Here is a 16,059-nt window from a genome sequence, read left to right as displayed (position 1 = left end):
AGCTTGCAAACATAGTTTTTCAAAATGTAGGGGTCAGTCTTAAGACTATGTTGTTAACATGTTTGGGCGTTATAAGGGGATGCAGCAAAAGGTTTTAGAAGAAAATAAGTTTACCATATATGTGCCCTGTGCAGCCCATTCGCTAAATCTGGCAGGCCGAAGTGCTATTGACTGCTGTCAAGTGGCAGTTAATTGTTTCGCTACAATACATTTGCTCTACACATTTTTTTCCAGCTTCAACCAGCCAGTGGAAAATTCTTAAAGCTTATCTTGAAAATGAAAGTGTGTTAAAATCTCTCTCTGATACCACATGGGAGGCATATACCATGGTAAAAAATCAATTTGGAAGTCTTTTTTTAAGATTTTGCAAGCCTTAGAATTTGTAGTCGAAGACCAGTCACCAAAGGTAGACACTAGAAGAAATGCAGACAGTATTGCAAATAAGATGCAAGAGCTATAATTTGTTTTTATGTTGATCATGTGGGATGAGATTTTGCAAAAATTTCATAAAGCAATTCAAGTTCTGCAAAATTAGGATGTGAACTTAACAACACGTGTAGATCTGTACAGGTTATTAGCTGACCATCCATGCACTTTAAGGGATGACTTTGAAAGATTTGAAGCAGTTGCAAAGGAAATACCACCAGATATTGTTTACAATGCTGCTCAAACTCGCAAACGTGTCAGAAAGAAGGTACTCAATGACTAAGATACAAAAGTAGATCTGAATGCCAGAGATAAATTTCATATCACCACCTTCTACAGAATTGTTGACAAACTAGAAACCCAGATGAGAAGAAGAGGAGAGATGTACAAAGAAATAGCAAACAGATTTTCTTTCCTAAGTGATGTGCCAAATGACGTCACTTCATCTGCTCAAACTGAAAGGTACTCTCAGTATTCGCAAAAGCTAATTGATGCTCACCCAAAGGTCTTGGACACTAATCTCTCTGCCGAGCTTGAGCAGATTCACTCATATGTGCGCCATAAGTTTAGTGCAACAAAAACTGTAAAAAACAGATTTAGTCATGCTAAATTTTATAAAATAATTTCAGAAGATAAAATTGAGTGTGCGTTTCCAAACGTAGACATTGCATTGCATATATTTTTAACATTAATGGTCACAAATTGGACAGCTGAGCGTTCATTTTCTCAACTCAAGCATATTAAAAATCCCAACAAAACAAATATGGGACAAGACATGCAGGATGCCTTGTCTCTGCCAAGTATAGAAGCAGATTTGTTACGTCAAATTAGTTTTGAAGAGTTGATCAAAGACTTTGCAATTAAAAAATCTAAAAGAAAACTTTTTAAAATTTAAATAAATATTAAGGTATAAGTAAATAATTTGCTTACAGAATTTTAAGTTCAAAGTGAGAAATTGTTAACATCAAAGTGAGAATTTTTTAATAAAAGGGTTTTGAGTAAAATTTTCATTTTTGTTAAATCAAAGTGTGAATTTGTGATCATCAAAGTGAGAATTGTTAACTCAAGAGTGAAAACAAATATACAGCAAAAATAATTCTTTATAATTATCAGTAATCAAACAAGTTATTTCCCTCATTATTTCTAAATAAAAGGCCTCAGTCACTGATTGATTTTGATCCATGCCTAATGTGTTAAATAAATAAAATAAAACATTTTTTATTTAATATAGTTATGGGGACTGACCTGGAAGAAAACTGTAAAAGGGTTATAAATTTTCAAATTTTTATTTCACTTTCAGCACTTATTGAGTCTTAATGTCTCGTGAGTTAAGCAGTGGAAGGGCCGAAGGGGGCACCATTGTTCGGCTGTGTTTAGAGCATCAGTTGCCCTTAATTCAGCCCTGGCCATAAAGCTATCGTCAAGTATAGCATGACTGGACGTGGCGACATGGACTATAAAGACGTTGTGATACATCAAAATCGTTTCAATAATAACGTACTAAACTGCCTGCAAACGGCAGTCTACATAAGTAACCTTTAATTTACTTTATTTACTTTTATTAATTTATTTTAATATTGTAATTAGCTTTACAGTGGAATTATCAAAACTTAATATGTAGATTATGTTCATTCATCACAAACCTGTTCCCTGACTCTTATATTATTAAATTTGTATTATAACTCTTGGAATCTCAATAGATATAATTTTGACTGAAGATTTATATTTAAATTTCGAAAAATATTCAGTTAGAAATTTCAGCTTTCCTTTGTTACTAAAATAATCTCTATAACGTAAGAATTTAAAGGATTTTTTTAATCTCTTAGACTTGTTTGTTTCTTTCAGAAATTCCCAGAAACGGATATCTACGCTAGCATTCCATAATTTTGAGCTGATTAAACCATCTACAGTCAACTGTTTTTTTCTACAACAAATATTGTGATTTACTGTAATATTATAACGGAAGAAAGGGCGAGCACATTATAACCTACGACAGGCAGGTTATGACTCGAATTTCTTAACCACTGAGCTGTACTAAACCTTAACGTTCTTATGCAAGAAGGTTTATTTAAAATCAGAATAGTTTGTGTAATTTAGAGGTTATTATAGATGAGGAATTAAAGGTAATTTCCGAAAAATAAAACAAAAAAGAGGTTTAAGAAAAACAAAATAGTAAAATATTAAAAGATTTAGTAAGAAAAATATTGACGATTGTATCACTACAACTAGTGAAAAAATCTTACAATATTCTGTATTTCTTTTCTGAGTGGAGTGTATGTGTGTTTTCTTATAGCAAAGCCACTTTGGGCTATTTGCTGAGTCCACCGAGGGAATTGGAACCATTGATTTCAGCATTGTAAATCCGAAGACTTAACGCTGTACTAGCGGAGGGCTTTTTAAGTGGAAATTATATGTTATTAATTCTATAAAAAGCAGTTAAAAACTTTAATAAGGGGTCATCTGAATATAAAATACGAGGTGACCAGGTGGTTAAGGAGCTCGACTCGTAATAAGACTCGAATCCCCGTGGCACCAAACATCCTCGTCCATTCAGCTGTGGGGACGTTATAAAGTTTCGGTTAATCCCATTATTCGTTAGTAAAAGAATAGTCCAACAATTGGAGGTGGGTAGTAATAACTAGCTGCTACACTAAGGACAGATAGTGCAAATAGCCCTCGTGTAGCTTTGCATGAAATTAAAAAAAAACAATTTCTTTTAGTATTTCTTAAAATAAACTAAGGTAAATTCATTAAAAATTTATCATTAATCCTATTAATAAAGCACGTTGTTATTTTGGTTTTGTGTATAAAAATTAAATGTAAAAATTATAATTAACCAAATTAACGAAACTTTGTAAATATTTTACGAATAAAACGTCTACTAACGTTAGGTTTACTACACACTCCATAAACACCATCATTAAGTCAGTATCTATTTATTTAATGATATTATGAATGTTTTTGTATGTTTGTTTTTTTAATTTCGCGCAAAGCTACGCGAGGGCTATCTACACTAGCCGTCCCTAATTTAACAGTTTAAAACTAGGGAGAAGGCAACTGGTCATCACCACCCACCGCCACTTCTTGGTCTATTCTTTTACCAACAAATAGTGGGATTGACCGTAACATTATAGCGCCTCCATGGCTGAACCACCTGGCCATGCCGAGGCCCTAGATGCTTCATTGGAGAAATAAAATTGTTGTTATCATATGATTTGATTCAACATTTTTGGGTTGTTAAATATAACATTCCAGTTTTGGAGTGTTTAACTAAATTGATTTCCTTAAACACACATGATTCTGTCGCCTCTTGTGATTTTACTACATTATATAACAAAATAGATTTGAAAGCTTGAATTAGTTTTTAATGATCTAATTGACCCATTTATAGATAGTGAAATAATTATTCTCAAATTAAAATTTTACACGTTTCAATATAATAATGTGTTTAATTTCTGCATAAATATAATAAACTACATTATCTTTAAGGTAAAGGTATTCAAACAAATAATGAGTTTTCTCACGAGAGACAATTTCTCCATAAACTTGGCTAACATGTATCTCTACCTCTATAAGAGTTTATAGTTATATATGAAACGACTAATTAACCCTAACTTGTACATTTACTCATTTCGTTATATTAGTCGCACACACTATTTATATTTTGGTTTCTCTATCTTTGGTTTAATTGTCGTAAACAGCGTAGTTCTGTTTGTACTGTTGAAAGAAATTGTTATTTCTCAATTAAAAATATATTTAAGAGTTTGTAACAATATTAATCCTTTATGGATTATGCTCAGTTATTAACAAATACATTAAAAAATAATGGCCAGAAGGATTCGCAAGTAAGGACATTTTTTACACTCTTTTATAATAAATATAATAATATATTAAAAATATTTTTATTACTGAAATTACTTCTTGAAATACATAGAGGTCACTACTTAAGATAATTCGAGCTCATGAATATTTATTTTTCTTTCTGATTTGTAAAAAAAAAATTCTGACATAATAGAAAAAGAAGAATATTATTTCGAAATCTGCGCAGATGAGTTATGGAGAAATATGTTTTCAAAACCAAAACAACTTTCATGAAGTTTGAATTCGCAGGTCTATGTTATTAATTATATTTTTTTTCTTCAGGTATTTATTTGTTCAGTATTCCGAGACGAAAAGACCACTTCAGGTTGCTGAGCATGTCTTAGTTTACCGAGTTATAATTAACTTTTTAAAACATAGAGAAGAGGGTAATAGTTTAAGTAATTTTTGCAGAACTATTAGGGTAAGGGATTTTAATTCATTTTAACACAGTTAAAGACCATTTTATAACATTTATTGAAAGAGTTTGGTTTGTTTTGAGCTAATAATAGCTCAACGCGTCCTACTTTGCAAACAGGATGCGATTTAAAGATTGTAGTCGTAAGGAGATAAAGGTAAAGAGCATGAATTAATGAAGATGAGAACAAGATGTGTATTCATATTAAATTTTGTGCAATTTTATTTTTTGGCAACTGAAATTTGGCGAAGAAAAGTGCAAAATTGTTTCTTGAAATGTGCTTGAGTTTGGTTTGAATTTCGTGTAAAAATGCACGAGGGAAGGTAGCTAGTTATTACCACCAACCGCCAACTCTTAGGCTACTCTTTTACCAACGAATAGTTAGATTGACCGTCACATTATAACGTCCCCACGGCTGAAAGAGCGAGCATGTTTAGTGCGACGGGGATTTGAACCCGCGACCCTCAGATTACGAGTCTAGTGCCTCAACCACCTGGCGATGGATATTCTTCTAATTGTTTTTAACCAGATCTGGCAGGAGAATGTTTTTCCTAATGCCTGGTGCTAGGCTGTTATCTTACCTTTCTCTAAGCCTGGGAAAGATCCCAAGATTCCTTCAAACTACCATCAAATTGCTTTAACAAACTGTCTCTGTAAGACCTTAGAGAGGATGGTTAATTCTCGTTTTGTTTGGTTCCTTGAATCAAACAACCTCCTCTCGCCCACCCAGTGTGGGTTCCGACGACAGCACTCCACCACGAACCACCTAATTTGACTTGAAACATCAATCAGAGAAGCCTTTCTCAAACGACATCTTGTATCAATATTTTTTGACATTGAGAAGGCTTATGACACAACATGGAGGTATGGCATTTTGCGATACCTCCATATATGTGGGTTACGTGGCCATTTACCCATGTTTATTAAAACTTTCATTAATGAACAGGAGTTTCCAAGTTCGTGTGGGTTCCATACTTTCCCGTTCTTTTCTACAGGAATTTGGGGCCCCTCAGGGCTGTGTTTTGAGAGTCATACTTTTCAATATAAAGATTAATGCCGTCACTGAACAACTCCCTCTCACAGTCGCAAATGGGCTCCATGTCGACGACTTTCACATCTCGTGTCAGTCGTCGAACATGAGATATATTGATCGGCAACTACAGACTGCCCTCAATCGTGTACTAAAGTGGACCACGGCGAACGACTTTAATTTCTCTCTCTAAAACCGTTTGCATGCACTTTTGTCGCCAACGGGGTATTCACCCTGATCCTGAACTCCGTATTGGTGAAGTTTTGCTGCCAGTGGTCCCTGAGACCAAGTTCTTGGTGCTTATCTTTGACCGTAAGCTGACCGTTATACCACACTTAAAGCAGCTACGGGTCAAATGCACAAGAGCACTGAACATCCTCTCTACCACCAGTAGGGGAGTGGATCGATGTTCTATGTTAAAGATATATCGTGCTCTTATTTGATCGAAACTCGACTATGGATCAATGGTCTATGGCTGTGCCAGACCCTTGGCCTTAAAAATGCTGGACCCCATTCATCATCAGGGACTTCGACTCTGCACTGGGGCTTTCCGCACCTCCCCAGTTCAATGCTTACACGTAGAATCTCATGGACCTTCTTTACACCTTCGCCGTTTGCAACTGTCTTTACTATATTATTCGAAACTTCGTTCCTTACCCAAGCATCCCACCTGGGGATCTGTTTTATTTCCTCAGTGGGCCATACTTTTTCAGAACAGACGATCTGCCATTGCTTCTTTTGGCCTTCGCTTCCAGAGGCGCAATTGGATGAATTGGGTCTGTCCTTGGATAACATTGCAGAATTCACTGGTCAGCCCATCCCATGGCTTATTACAGTCCCCAAATGTGACCTTTCTTTAAGTCATCTGAGAAAGGCAGATACTCCCGATTGGAAGTACCTCTTTTATTTACTGAACATCTTTCGAACAATTCTTCCATTCCAATTTATTTGGATGGTACTAAATCAGATAATTGTGTTTGTTGCGGCTCGCTGGTTGCGTGCAGAATCCCCTCTACAGTTTCTGTGTTTACTACTGAACTGTACGCCCCAGCTAATCCAGCGGTAAGTCTACGGACTTACAACGCTAAAATCAGGGGTTCGATTCCCCTCGGTGTGCTCAGCAGATAGTCCGATGTGGCTTTGCTATAAGAAAACAACCAACTGAACTGTACGCCATATCTCTTGCCCTGGATCATATTATAGCTAAGCAGTACTGCAACTGCACTATTTATACTGACTCGCTTAGCTCTCTACTGGCCCTGGAATCGCTTCACGTTCGTTCACATCCTGTTTTCGCTGATGTTCAAAACGGACTGACCCATTTCTCATTAACATCTACTTCTCTCCAGTTTTTCTGGATACCAGGCCACGTTGGTATTCGCGGGAATGAGCTTGCAGACACGGCAGCTAAATCTATCTGCTCTGGCACTATCACCACTGTGCCTAATCCATACATGGACTATGGTCCTGTATTCAAGGCTCTGCTCCGTGCCAGCTGGCAGTCGACTTGGAGTGAGCAACGCGACAACAAGCTTTTCCAAATAAAACCTTATATTGGACTTTGGCCGTCTAGCTTCCATTAAGGTTCGGAAGGAGGACGTTGTTCTAACTGGACTACGCATTGGTCACAGTTTTTTAACTCATCGTTTTCTTTTATCTGGAACTGTTGCACCAGTGTGTAATTTGTGTAACATTCAAATCACTGTAAGCTACATTTTACTTTCTTGCCATCGTTACGACTCTCAACGACGGCACTATTTTAAACATGTTCTGTCCCAAGGTTTGTCTGTAACATTGGACAGTGTTATTGGTGATGGTGACACTGCCCACCTTGATAAAGTTTAGTTTTTTAATGGCCATTAATCTTTTTAATGTCTTTTAGTTGTTTGATATTTATTCATTACACCTTTTTAATTGTGTTTGTCTTTTAAGTGTCTCAATCTCTCTAGTTCGATTTGAAATTGGAAAATGGCCACAACATTGAATAATTTGACACCAGGACTGGAAAGGCCAACTTTAGGTGACTAACGCAGCTGTTTGAATTACCCGTTAGTCATCCTGGCGAGTTGTTATTACAATTTTCTTGCATGTCTTTTAACACTTTTATTACTTTACTTTTTAGTACTGGCCATAATGACACATAACGACGGAACCAAGACTGGAAAGGCCAACTTCAGGTGACTGACGGTGGTTCTTGTACTTACTGTTAGTCTTCCTGGTGGGTTATGATCATTACCATTATGCTAGAGAAAGTCCTTTACAACTTCTCTAACTCTGCTTTTTCTCTTAACATTGTAGACTGGATGTCAACATTAGTTTTATGCTTTTTCTGTTTTTCAATGCTGTTTTGTTTTATCTTCATTTCCTTTCAAGAATTTTACTACATTTAATTTATTTTTATCTTTTTACCAGACGTTTGGCGCAAATAGCCTAGCTGCTTTGTGTCATAAAACACTAAATCAACCAACCAACCAACCTATCCTCCACTTTCATTGGAAAAAGAGAAATTGCTTGCAAAAAATATTTAAAAAATTTAGTTTTTTCTTTCTCTTAGATATTAGTACTTCCTGAAATGTAGGCCCCGCATGGCCAAGCGTGTTAAGGCGTGCGACTCGTAATCCGAGGGTCGCGGGTTCGCATCCCCGTCGCGCCAAACATGCTCGCCTTTTCAGACGTGGGGCGTTATAATGTGTTGGTCAATCCCGCTATTCGTTGGTAAAAGAGTAACTTAAGAGTTGGCAGTGGGTGGTGATGACTAGCTGCCTTCCCTCTAGTCTTACACTGCTAAATTAGGGACCGCCAGCACTGATAGTCCTCGAGTAGCTTTGTGCGAAATTCAAAAACAAACAAACAAACAATCCTGAAATGTAACGGCTTCTGTTGTGGACTAAATATAAAACGCTGTGTAATTTGAATATTTATGTACTTTTCTGCAGTAATTCAAACGATTAGTCCAGGGTATCGACTTTGGGTAGCGGTTTCATTTTCTTTGGGTTGGATCGCAGGTTTAATCATTTTCCCTGGACTTGATTGGATAATAAGGGACTGGCAGTGTTTCGAACCTGTAACTACGTGCAGGTGGCTACCAATGTTGACCGCTTGGTGGTGAGTTTGAAAAGATTTATCATTATTTTATCATACAAAACAAACAAAAAGTCTTAAAGCACTAAATAATTAGTTGCCCCATAGGTCAATTACTTAAATATTTCACTATAACATTTCTAAAACCTTCAAATCATAGGATTAGTGCATCTGAATTTCATTTATATAAATGTTTTAGTGTTAATGAGACTTTACTGATATATAGCCATTTGGATTGTTCATCTTTTAAAAAACTTATTTCGGGCTTAAAAATTTAAGATTCTGATGTTTAATTTCGTGTTTATCCAATTCATTCAATATTACGTTTCTACAAATGTCATTTATTGTATTTCGACTGTTAATTCTATTTTATATATTTTAACCCAGTTAAATGCTTTTATACCAAAAAATGTATTCACAAATTATTAATGTATTGCCTCCCTTTTATGTTGTATTTGTATTCGATTACGTTAAGCCTTATGTCTGGCATAAATTAAAATTTGACTTTTTCTTGTTTTTGTTTTTTTCCAGAAAATATAGCTGCCAGTAATCCCATATCCTTTAAGCGTAAAATCACACAATAACTCTTATTAACAAATACATAACTATTTGAAAATCTTAGTGCAAGTAAATGATGTTACTTCATTGGGGTAAAATCTTGCAGTGGATTATATATATAATTTTAGGTTCCTTCCGGAATCTCCAAGATGGCTTTTTACCAGGAAACGCTTTACAGACGTAAAGAATACCGTCAGGAATTTCATGAAAGTCAATAAACTAAGTGTTTCAAACTTGGATAGCATCATGGAAGTCCTAGCAGTGAAGATTGAAGCGATAATAATTAATTCTGAAACGAAACTCGTGATGATTTATTTATAGATTATATATATTTGAAGTGTGAATGTATTTTCCAAGTACAAAGCTCTACAATGGGCTACCGGCATTGTATCTGATGCAGGGATACAACCTCTAATTTTAGCGTTATAATTTCTCGAACCTACCGCTGAGTCAGCGGAATTGGCCATTATAAATTGGAGTTCAAGAATTAAATAGAGCTAAAATTTTATGACTCACACTGTTAAAGCTCTTTGACTTTTCTGTGTTTTAAATTTTATGATCTTAGTAGTTGTTTTAAGTTAAGCACAAAGCTACACAATGGGCTATCTGTGCTCTGCCCATCACGGGTATCGAAATCCGGATTTTAGCGTTGTAAGTCCGTAGACATACCGCAGAGCCACTGTGTGGTATATTAGTAAACACAGTCAGAATGTACAAATAATATAAAAGGTCAGAAGTATCAGATCTATTCATATCGTATTATGCTGATCTCTGAATGAAATAAAACTAGACTTAATGGATATGGTTGCACCAGCGTATCAAATTATTTTAAAGTTAATATTCGTAGCTCAATACTTTAAACCTAAGATAACTCTATAATTTCCTACAGTTAATCTTAGCTCACACACAGTAAGGTAACCTTGTGGTTAGTGTGCTAATATAATGAAACAGAGGTTTCATGATTTTTAGTTCTGTTACCGAAAAAAAACCCAAAACCTTTGGTGCTTTTTAATAGTGACGGCCAAAGCAAACACTTTTTTCACACATTGATTGGCTTAAATGTTGGCAGTGTGTTCTTTGGTCTTAGTCTGTCAGTTTAAAATAAAGGATGTCTTTACCAACGGAATACGTTCTTCTTGAACGAAAGTGCTAAATTTTGGCTAAATAAACATGTTAAAACCTTGTATTTGTGTACTTATATGACATAACTTCTTCACTCCCTATTGTTAGCAGGCTTTCCTATGTTTCATGAAAAGAAAATTTAACACAGACTAAGCGATTCTTTCTTAAGTTTTATGATATCATTATTTAGACATAACCTTTGACCTTAGCTCTATTTTTGACAAATCAATTTTGGGTTAAGACTTAAAAATACTGAAAATCAACAAAATGATCACAACGTTTTATTTTTGTATTAATTAATCAAATTTCAGGAGACGAAAAGACAGTCGACGTTAACCGTACTGGACTTGTTCAAGACTTCACGGCTGCGACGTAGAACGATAGAAATAGTATTTATTTTGTGAGTATTCATAGACATTACATGCTTTGTACGTAATATGTGCAAGGAACTTTCAATACCTTGACCATCATGATATATAAGATGAATTTTACAAAGGAAACTGTAGATAACTTATGTGATTAATATATTTATATTTAGAAACCTTACATTTTTACCGTGGCAAACTTACATTATTACTGTGATAACCTCACATTATTACAACTATGTCTTTACCAACCGTTTTACTACTTAAAGGACACTTTACTGTCGTGGTAAAAGCACTCTTTAAACACTTAAACAAACGAAATGAGAATAAAAATATAAGTGTCGTTTTAACAAAAAAAGCCGTTTCATGTTTTTACCATAACAGCTGTTTCACAAATGAGACAGACTATTTTCAGATTTAAATCCATGATTCCCAATTTTACAATAATTTCGAACGAATCTGTTATCGATAAAGGTTTTTTCGAAATTTCGAATTCACTGATGTTTAAGTGTTTTCAGACACATTATTTTAAAACTTATGCGAGTGTCAATTATTTTTTATCTTGTAAAGATAGCCCCTTCTTACTGTTGAGGAAGACAAGTCTACTTTCATAAATAGTCGTTAAAGTAGTGAGCATATAGGTCAGCCATGTAGTTTCATTCCTACATAAACATAACGTGCGATAATTAGAAAATTATAAATGATTAAACTAGTGAACTTTAGTTACTTACTGTATGACGGTTAAGTGGTGATTTTAAACCTCCCTCGTACGATTATTGGTTAATGTTATAGAATACTTGAACAATATCATTATCAGTTAGGGGGAGTTATTACGAAATAAGGTTTAAAAAATTACAAACAATGAGGTTTAATATATGTATGAGGTTATCGTTTCGTTGTGCTGAATGTAATTGACCAGTGGTTCTAAACAAATGGGGCACTCTGTGCAAAGAAAAGACTTATCAAACTTTCTAGAACGAGACGTGATAGTTTATTCACTTAATACAATTACAACAAAATTTATCTTTATTATATTTAAAAGATAATCTTAATAATGTCAAGATATATAGTTAACGATTGTGTTTACAAATCTATTTTTTAAACATTGATTATTGATAGTTATAACATCGCGATCATTTAGCGGAGGACATGTTTAAGAAGACTTCTAGTTAGTTGACTTCCAGTGATTAATTATCAATGCCGTATTCAAGATTTGTAAAGCACACGAAATAGTTTGAGAGAAAAAAAAAATGTTAAGTGTATGGGCAAAGTACATATTTTTGGAAATGTGAGACTTCATCCAAAAAAACAACTGAGAAACCTTGATATTCGACACCAATGAAACATGAGCTTATTAACACTATGATTAAGGACATATAAATAATTTTTTGTGTTCGTTTTACTGTCAAAGATTCTTTTACTAATAAGATTTTTTTGATATCTAGTTTTGCAACATCATTTCTATACTACGGCTTGACCTTCGACTCAGCTTTGCTAGGGGGCAGTATGTACACTAACTTATCACTGTCAGCTGTTGTGGAACTCCCGACTTGTGTAGTGATTCCTCTAGTGGTAAAGTTTGTGAAACGGAAACCACCGATCATAGTGTCATATGTGATAGCCAGTATTGCCTGTCTTTTGGTTATTACTTTTGTGGAAGGTGTGTGTAAAGTTTACTCTGAAAATCCTTTGTTTTTATCATAATTTATAAATTTTTACCGGAGTTCAAATGAAACAATAAACATTTTAAACTACCTTTATGTAGAATCGTAAACGTTTTCTGTTGCGCATTCAACAGTATTTTGACAGATAATTTACGTCTCTTCAAATTCTCTGCTTTTTACTTTTTTCATCAAAATTCATTCGTGTCATTTTATGATTTATTCGTTGCATCAAACGTAGGTCAAAGTGAACAGCTCGTGACATTTTTAGAGTTACACAAATAATTTGATCAAACAACTTACTTATCGTTGTATGCGTGCGCAACTTTTTCTTGATTTTTGAGATATTATACATGTTCATCTCACACTGACACGTCCCTCTCCTCTTCCTTTTATAAAAGTTTATATTTCACGCTGCTATTGGTAAGATTTATAATCAATAGCACACATTTTTTTGAGGAACAAACAATAGAGTAAACAAATAGTTAGGAAAGCAGACGCACGAGAACAAGTGCAGGTAGTCCTAGAGCTAAGGTAAACTCTAAATATCTTGTGTGTGTGGGTGGGTGTATATATGCATTATTATTATTGCTATTTATTTTATAATTATTTATTAAAATGTAAAAATTAAACTTAAACGTGCAGATAAAATTGATACTTTCGTGTATTCGACTATCGAACCCGGTGATTTATTGTCTAACATGATAGTTATATACGGTTCAAGTAGTAGATAATTGGTATTATTAAATAAAATTAGTTTTAAAAAACCTAAAGCTCTCAAAATATACCCCTAATTGTCTACTTTTCAATTTGAAGCTTTTTTTGGTTAAAAAAAGGAAATATAAAACTGTAATACGGAAAAAGTGTAAGTAAATGTGAGTAAAATGTGTGTACTTTCCCGTGTTTAACATATACATATTTGTACACCGATTCATGTATTCATTTGCAGATGCTACGTTAACAAAGATTTCAATAACTCTGATAGGAATATTTTTCGTTTCCATTATTGATAACATCAAGTTTGTTTATGGAGTGAAAGTGTTCCCCACCGTTATTCGAACTGTGGGGTCAGAATAGAATCGGCAATTGTTCCTTTTACTCGAGAACTGGTGAGTTAAAACGAACTTAATTTGAGATAAATATTTGTTCACCATTTCACTTGTCAACAAACTTAAGATCATTTTTGAAAATCTAAATTTTTTCAAACTGAAATTTCTTTGGTGAACCTGTAGATTATTTCATAGTAGCACATTAACAATAATGCAAATATTAGTATTAAACATATTATATCCTGTAGTTTGTAATCATACAATACATTTGGTTTATTATGAAGTAGAGCGTATCGTGATTTGTATATCGATGAATTAAACACGACAGAAGTGATCTCACCTGAAGTTAGAAAAAAATATTCTTTCATTGCAAAAGTTTTAAATACAATAAAATGTTTAAAATAGCAGTGTATAACAGTTTGTAAAATAATGGTTACAATATTTATCAATGAATAATGTTTGGCTACAAATTTAAAAACCAAAACTGTATAAATTAAACTAACTAGCTGGGGTACCTGTAACCTGAACGGTAGTTATGTAAATTCATGATTAATAAAAGGTTATCTTAGGACATTAAAAAATTGTTTATTTTTATATATAATTTTAAAACACCCCAAAACGCCCATAAAAACAGCAAAACAAAAAATGTGAAACCGTAAGTTCCCATGTATCTCATCATGGACTCAATAAACTTTCTTGCCAAATTCGGTGAAGATCCATCAACAGTGGCAAAGTAGTGTTTAAAAAACCCTCTCAAAAACACTCGTAAAAACCGCAAAATAGAAAATTTGTGTGTAGTTCCCCATAAATCTAAAAAACCTTCATACCAATTTCAGAGAGGATCCATCGAAGTATTTACATGTATATACAACAGACAGTACTATTATATCATATATATTATATATTTATAATAGATCCACATTTGACGTTTCACTGGAGTCATATCTGCACCCTGATAATGGAGAAAAGAAAAGTTCTCCGTGACAGAAAAAGGTGGCGAAACGGGAAAATCGTGAATCCTACTGCAAATCTGTTTGAACACAGGATAAAAATTTTGCTGAGTTGGGGGTTGCACATCACGAAATAAAAGTAATTTTTTCAAGTATCATATAAGAAAGATTTCGATTATAGAATGATAATGTTCTCTTCGTAAATTAATTAACTGTACATGTAGTAGAGGACCTATTGTGAAATTTCTGTTGTTTATTTATAAGTTAACCAATGACTTTATATAAGTCGTTCTATTGTCTAATTTAGAGCACATCCACTCACATCGCTTTACGCAAACGAATATTAGATTTCCAGTGGCTTTTATTTAGAAAATAAAACACCGTTCTAGAAAATATTAATTTATATAACGTTCGCCCTTTTCACTCAGTTTCCTTTAGATGAAAAAAAATTTAGTCTGAGTTGTGTAATTAATTCAGAGAAGTAAATGATACACTAGAAGTTTGTAATATAACTATTCTCTCGATATGTAGTCTCCCATGCAGTTACAGTGGTTTAAGCCTTTTTTTTTAACAATTTGGTCCTTTCAATAAAGAATTCGTGTAACGTTCTATAAAAAAATCTTAACATTTCTTGATGTTTATCTTAAAGTAAGCGTTAAGGAACGAAAGAGGAATAAATAAATTAATTTTATAAAATATCTATCATATGTTTCTTCAGTTTTTCGCAAGCGTTCTCAAAATGTTTTCCTTTATTTTTTTATTTGTAAAAAAAAAAATTTAAATACCCAGTAGGTATCACTTATCAAATACTCAAAAGATACGAGTCATACTTTTGTATAAATATAATATTTTGAAAAATTAGTTTTACAAATAAACAATAAAGAAAAAGGAAAAACAGTTTCAGAACGCTTTTTAAAAACTGAAAAGCATAAAATAGCTATTTTATAAAATGAAATTATTTATTCTATTTTCGTTTCACAACGCTTATTTTAAGATATGACTTATGACTTTTGTAATTACCATGCATTCATTTATTCGGTGTTGTGAGAAAATGAAATAAAATGTATATGTTAAAAACAGAAAAACCATTCCAACTTTGTTTTGGTTTTTTATTTACATCATAGATCTCTGAATCATAACCTTAACTATGATTAATGTTCCATCAACTGCATGAATTACAATAGTTTGTTTGAAATATGTTCCCGGTAATACTGCTCTTTAGACCAGCATATCAGATAGGAATAAAAGAAAGTGAAGGTAAATAGTCACACAGTCCCTAATAATATGAGAGACACATACTTCGCTTCACTTCTTCTTTGCGGGTATTTGGGTATGTTACATTTTTAAATACCTAAGAGGGTCAGGACCTCTTCCTCCATCCCAAGCTTTCATGCCGGCTATTATTATGTTGTTGTAGTGCTTTTAGTCCAGAGTATCCCATAGTACTCCGGCCCTTTTCAGGGCAATGTCCATGTATTGTCTTGATTTGCCCTTTTTTTATTTATCTATTTATTTATTTTCTCTTTTATTTTATTTCTATT

The 16,059-nt window shown here is 33.7% G+C and overlaps 1 long non-coding RNA gene across 1 annotated transcript; it reads left to right on the top strand.

Annotated features, from left to right (window-relative positions):
• Positions 1 to 8,448: 8,448 nt before the first annotated feature.
• LOC143254525 (uncharacterized) lies at positions 8,449 to 15,717 on the top strand. Its single transcript, XR_013030234.1, has 5 exons — positions 8,449 to 8,837; positions 10,805 to 10,893; positions 12,304 to 12,518; positions 13,469 to 13,628; positions 14,483 to 15,717. It is a non-coding gene; the product is annotated as an uncharacterized LOC143254525 (long non-coding RNA).
• The last annotated feature ends 342 nt before the right edge of the window (positions 15,718 to 16,059 follow it).

The sequence above is a fragment of the Tachypleus tridentatus genome, chromosome 6 (genome assembly GCF_004210375.1).
Source record: "Tachypleus tridentatus isolate NWPU-2018 chromosome 6, ASM421037v1, whole genome shotgun sequence".
NCBI lineage: Eukaryota > Metazoa > Arthropoda > Merostomata > Xiphosura > Limulidae > Tachypleus > Tachypleus tridentatus.
This window is presented reverse-complemented; position numbering and strand designations above follow the sequence as displayed.